Source organism: Marmota flaviventris, chromosome 5 (genome assembly GCF_047511675.1).
Source record: "Marmota flaviventris isolate mMarFla1 chromosome 5, mMarFla1.hap1, whole genome shotgun sequence".
Classification (NCBI taxonomy): Eukaryota; Metazoa; Chordata; class Mammalia; order Rodentia; family Sciuridae; genus Marmota; species Marmota flaviventris.
Genome location: NC_092502.1, coordinates 63021465 through 63027464, shown reverse-complemented (window position 1 = coordinate 63027464; position 6000 = coordinate 63021465). Strand labels below are relative to the sequence as shown.

Below are 6000 nucleotides of genomic sequence, written 5' to 3'. Positions count from 1 at the left end.
CAAATAGAGTATTATCCATAAAGAAAATTGAAATCCTGTCATTTGAAAACGGATGGAACTGGACAATATTACATTGAGTGAAACAAGCCAAATACAGAAAGATAAGTGATACAAGTTCTCAAACGCAGAAACTAAAACGAAAAGTTGACCTGAGATCAGAATGGTTATTACTAGCAATTGGGGGAAGGTGCTGGCTGGAGTGGGAGATCAGTGGTTGGATATAATCAATGCATGCTGCATATATGTATGTAAGTTGCACACTGATTCTCATTAATATGTACAATTAAAGTGTTAATAAAATAGAAAATACTGAATTATGGAATAAACCATGTGAGGCTCAAAAATGAGACGAGTTTGTAAAATGCACAACTTTTTCTTCCCTGTTAGACTTAGAACATAAGAACCATCAGATTCTATCTGATGGTTGGGCTTACTTAGATGGACCTGGGTCACCAACATTTTCCTCTTCTTTTCTTTGAAGAGTAGAATGAGGTTGATTCAATTTCTTCTTATAGGGGCAACTTGTTCACTCATTCTGGAGACACAGTGTATTTGAAGGGGAAACATTGAGTCCTGTATTCAGCTGAAACATGCTATTTGTGAAGGAAAATAAGATTGAAAAGGCAGGCTAGAACCTGCACATATTCAGCCTGATAATTGATTAACAAGTTAAAATGTATTGTTATAGCTTAAAATTTAAGCAAAAGCATCATTGAAAGTTTCTCTTCTTTTAGGAAAAAAAAACTTTATAGAGGTATCATTGACACATAAAAGTTATACATGTTTGATATAACAGGATGAGTTTGGAGATGCATAGGCACTCATGAAATTATTGCTACAATCTATGCCATTAACCTATCTATCACCACCAGATGTCTCTCCTCCTTTTTTTGTCCATTATTATTATTGTTGTGATAAGAACACTTGGCATAAGATTAACCCTCTTATCAAAATTTTAAGTACATGATATAAAGCTATAAATTTAGCTCATATAACCAAAAGTTTGTAATACCTCCCAGTTTTCCCTATCTCCAGTCCCTGGCAGCTACTATTCCACTGTATGCCTCTAAATTTCCATATTTTAGATTTATCATATGTGGAATATTATGTAGCATTTTTTCTGGGTCTAGCTTATTTCAGCTAGTATAATGTTCTCTAGATTCGTTCATGTTGCTACTGTTCATGTTGCTACAAATGATAGGCTGAATAATATTCCATTATATATACATCTATTTTAAAAAATTTATTCATCCTCTAACAAATATTTAGGTTGCTTCTATGTTTTGGCTATTGGAAATTAAGATGAAGTGTACAATTAAAATAAGTTTTTGAGATTCTTATTTTAATTGCTTTGGATCTATATCCAGAAATAGGATTGCTGGATCATATGGTAGTTCTATTTTTAATATTTTGAGGAACTTCCATATTATTTTATATGGTGAATGCATAAATTTACATTCCAACTAAAAGTGTAGATTCTCTAGATCTTTGAAAATATTTGCTATCACTTTTTTTAAGTAAATGGTGAGTATACAAAAAAAATACAAGAAACATCTAAAACTCACTAGTAAAAAACAAATGGACAGCCCAATTAAAGGACCAAGCATCAGGTGTGGTGGTATGTTCCTGTGATCCTAGCAGCTTGGGAAAGTGAGACAGGAGGATTTCAAGTTCATAGTTAGCCTCAAGAACTTACAAAGGCTCTAAGCAACATATGGAGACCCTGTCTAAATATATATATATATATATATATATATATATATATATATATATATATATATATATATATATATAAATGAGCTGGAGATGTGGCTCAGTAGTAAAGCATTCCTGGGTTCAATCTCTCAATCTCTGGAATCAAAAAAATTAAAAAGATTAGACCAAGCAGTTGAAAATATATTTCCCTAAAGAAATCATACAAATGACTAACATGTATATGGAAAGCTGTTCAATATCACTAATCATCAGAGAAATGTAAATAAAAATCACTATATGTTGTCTCCTAACACCTGCTTAGAAAGGCTATGCCTTTCAAACTTTTGAGGATTTGACTTGAGGATTGACTTGACCCATACTATGCATGAACAAGATTCATCAAATTGTAACTTAGAATAAAATATTACAAAAAGCATAATATAATAATTAGAATTCTGGGCTTTAAAGTCAACTATATCCCAGTTTTCACAATGATTCTGCACAATTGAATAGTGTATGAACTTTGATGAAAGACCAAACCTGAATGGAGCTAGGTGTAGCTCACAGTGTTCATAGGAGTTAAATATGATGATGTATTTTAAATGACTGGTGGAGTTAATGATTTAATACCATGATTTAAAGAATGCAAAGGAAAAACATTTTTAAAAAACACTATGAAAATATTTTTTTCCTCTTACCCTACTGCCTTGAATTTGTTTTGAAATGGCAATTCTCCATGTTTTATACCTACATATAGCATCTTTTCACTGGATTTCATTATGCAATCTGGGAAAATTTAGGGCACTTTGAAAGTGAACTTCAGAAATATATGCCAAGAAATCAGCCCCTGACTCTTTAACTACCAGAAATAACTAAAAAAAAAAAAAAAAAAAAAAAAAAAAAAAAGGAGGAGGGAGGAGGAGGAAAGAAGAAAAGAAGGACAAGAGACTACTAAACAATCAAATAACTGCTAATCTTTGTAGACTGTTTGCTTCAATGGCAGGCACTGTTTTGAACGGATTATAAACATTAAGTCATAAGAAACAAATGAGAGAGGATGCAGAGAAACTGGAAATTTTGTGTATTTTTTGTTATTGTAGAGAAAATATCTCTAATAAACATTTTTTACAATGTTTTTTAAGATATGGTTTAGGTTCCTTTACTGAACTAAGAAACTTACCTTATTCATATGATTATTTCTACCCCTGCCTCGGTGCTTTTAAAAAAGGAATAATGTTAATCAAAAGAAAATATTCAATTAAATAAAAAATTCAAAAATTCAACTGTGCTGAAATAAACTTTATGAAATACCTTCTATATATGCCAGCTCCTGCACTAGACACTTTCATATACCATTGCTATTTGTTTTTCGTAACACTGTAGGAAACAGAAAAAAACACCATTATATCTATATCTCATTTGTTAGAGTTTAAACACAATACTGACAAAAAACAGTATGAGAATAGAATTATATTCACTCAGAGGAAGAATCAATATGAAAGCTAGGATGAAATGAATACTATTTGAATATGATGACATTTTGCTCTTCTCTTTATCCTCCCATAGCCTCCAAACAAGCAAGGCATATAGTTTGGCACTGAACCGTATAGCCAGAACTGTAACTGCCTAAGGCAAGCTGAAACCTCAGGCTAAACACCTCATAGGGAAGGGAAAGAACCAAAAGGCTTGGTATCAATGAATAAAAGGATTAAAAAAAAAAAAAAAAAAAAAAAAGCAGTTCCCTAAGCTATGTTTAGTCCTTTCTTCTCCAACTGCATGGACTAGTTACTCTTGTGTCTTGTCAAATTGTATCTTATGTGGCTTCCATAAACACTAATTTCCCTCATGGTTATCTATATCTACTTAAACCTAGGTATTTTAGCCCATATCAGTTACATGCATGTAAGGGCCAAAACATGGATTTGGAAGGTAAAAATCAGGATTTCAGTTCTGCTGTGCGACATGGTGAAAGGCAATTGTCCTCTATGAAGATAATTCCCTATCCATTAAATAAAGAAAAAAAAAAAAAAAAAAGATTGAACTGATCCCTGTCCATATGACTGAGGTAGAAAGTTTTTAATGAGACTCTGATGTGAAAGCCCTTTGAACTGTAAAATACTAGTAATTCAACTTAAGACAATGTCTCAAAATCTCAAAAGGGATGACTTAATATTAACCTCAAGTACCTCAGACCTCCTACCCCCCTCCAAAAAAAATTCCATTAAAAAAAAAAAAAAACACCACCAACAAAAAACTCCATTAGGACCTTTTCATTTTGCAAATGACAAAGATGAGGTCCACCGGCTTATCCAAGGCCACAGCGATCAGACAAGTTGAAAATCAACCTAGCTGAAGAGCAACCACGACTCTATCACATCTGACTCAGGGCGCTTCTGGCCAGGCATTTCAGGGTTAAGTGAAAAAAACGACCAGTAGTAGGCTTTTGGGGAAAATGCCACGCTTAACATGGCTGTCGCACCAGGACGCAATAATCCACACCCAATATGGACACCAAGCAAGCCCAGCTCCAGCCCCGGATGACAACACTCCGGAATGCCGGAGCAGCGGCGGAAGCGGAAGCACCTAGGCGGTGGGGGCCGCGGGAAGTGTCTGTCGCGTTTCTCCCTCCCTCTCAACCACAATAACAGACGGAGTGCCGGCGTAGGTGAGGCGGCGGCCGAGGGGCTCGGGGAATGCTAGGCGGGAGGCAAAGCCGGGGATGCGTGAGGCAGGGCAGCGGCGGCCGGATGAGCGATTCCAGGGCTCCTAACTGCCTGGACTCTCGGTTTCTGGGCCCCTTAGGGCCTAGAGCTCCCGGGAGAGCTGGGGACGAACATAGGCCTTGCTTGCGGGGTTTGCACCTGGCCCAAGATTCCAGCTTGAGGAGCCTTATGTGGGCCTCGATTTCCTCCACTCAGTGGGAGACTTAGACTGGTCAACTTTTGCCCTCCCCCTTCCCCTGGGCATCACGAATTCCATGATTTTAATCTTAAATCGGTATTTAGGCCTGTAAATTGTGAAAGGCCTATCGTCAGTGTACTGAGGGTATGCACCTGAGCCGGATGAAAGGAATAAATCTTTGAGAGTCTGTCACGTCCGAGGTTCAGAAGCCCCGGGTTCTAGTTTTACCTAATCCTTTTGCTCACTTTGTGACCTTGTCCAGGTCCATTACCACTGTCCGCTTATCTCTAAAAATGAATGCCTTGGGTGTCTGATGTCCCTGTCAGCTCTGAAAATCATATTCTCAGTTCCCCTTTCATGGAATTTTAGACCTGGAAAGCATCTCCTTCCTGCACCCGGCTGGCCAAAGAGTTAAAACTGATAAGAGATGTCTATAGCGTTTCTTTCCAGATTCCAAGGGGATAAAAGCAGCTGGGCATTTAAGAAGGATCCCATGCATTGGGAAGCTCTGTCGTGTAAACCTAAACCAGCAATGTAATCACTACAGAGTGAAAAATAGGAGAACTTGGTTTTTGTCCTAAAGCTACTTTATATTTGATGGTTAACTTTGGGCAAATCCTTTTCTCTCTCGACTTGAGATTTCTTATCTGTTAAAGGAAAGTGTTGGATAGGTAGCTGGTTCTTAACATTCCTTTCTCATTCCCTATAGCACAACTGGAGAACAAAATAATGGCTTTATGAAGCTATGATTTTCTGGGGGATGGAGAAATTGGAGTGTGGAGGGAATGAATTATGTAGTTATAGATTGAAAAAGATCTGTGCTTGTAATTTTCAACTTTTATTTTGGGAATACTAGTTTAGGTGATCCGTAAGTCTCCATCCCTCTCTAAAAATTGTAATAGTGCAATTTTAATGTGCTCTTTGGTGAAGACTACAGATAATGTTTACTGACTGTGTTCAAGGTATATATCTTTATCTTTAGTCAAAAAGGTACTAATGCATAGTGTAGGAGAAAAAGAAAAAAAGCTAGGTTTTGGTAAAGTTAGTTGGCATAATGAAGTGAAATAAAATTGAACTGGTGTTGAAGGCTTTTCTTCAGCAGTGATCCATTATGTCTCTGTGGTTTTGGATAAGTAGCCTCCACATCTCTGGCCTCACTTTCCTTATCTATAAAATGAAAGATTGAACTGAATGATTACTAGGCCTTTTCAGCACTATAATTCTGTGTTGTTGTTTGTTGTTCTTGTTGTTTGTTTTGTTTTTATTTCAGCAGCTCAGTGAATGTGGTTTGGCTTTTCTGTAGGCAAAAGAGTATGCTCTAGGTAATACTTATATAAGATATTTTGTTAATATTAATTCAGTAATATGCAAGATTACTTTGATATAATAAATTGAAGCTAAGAG

The 6000-nt window shown here is 36.3% G+C and overlaps 1 protein-coding gene across 5 annotated transcripts in view; it reads left to right on the top strand.

Moving 5' to 3' along the window:
• The first annotated feature begins 4257 nt into the window (after positions 1 to 4257).
• Fbxo38 (F-box protein 38) overlaps positions 4258 to 6000 on the top strand; it is a 50800-nt gene continuing 49057 nt past the window's right edge. For all 5 annotated transcript variants that reach the window (XM_027949313.3, XM_027949311.3, XM_071612259.1 and 2 more), the window contains exon 1: positions 4258 to 4360. The gene's annotated coding sequence lies outside the window, so the exon portion shown is untranslated. The remainder of the gene's footprint in view (positions 4361 to 6000) is intronic.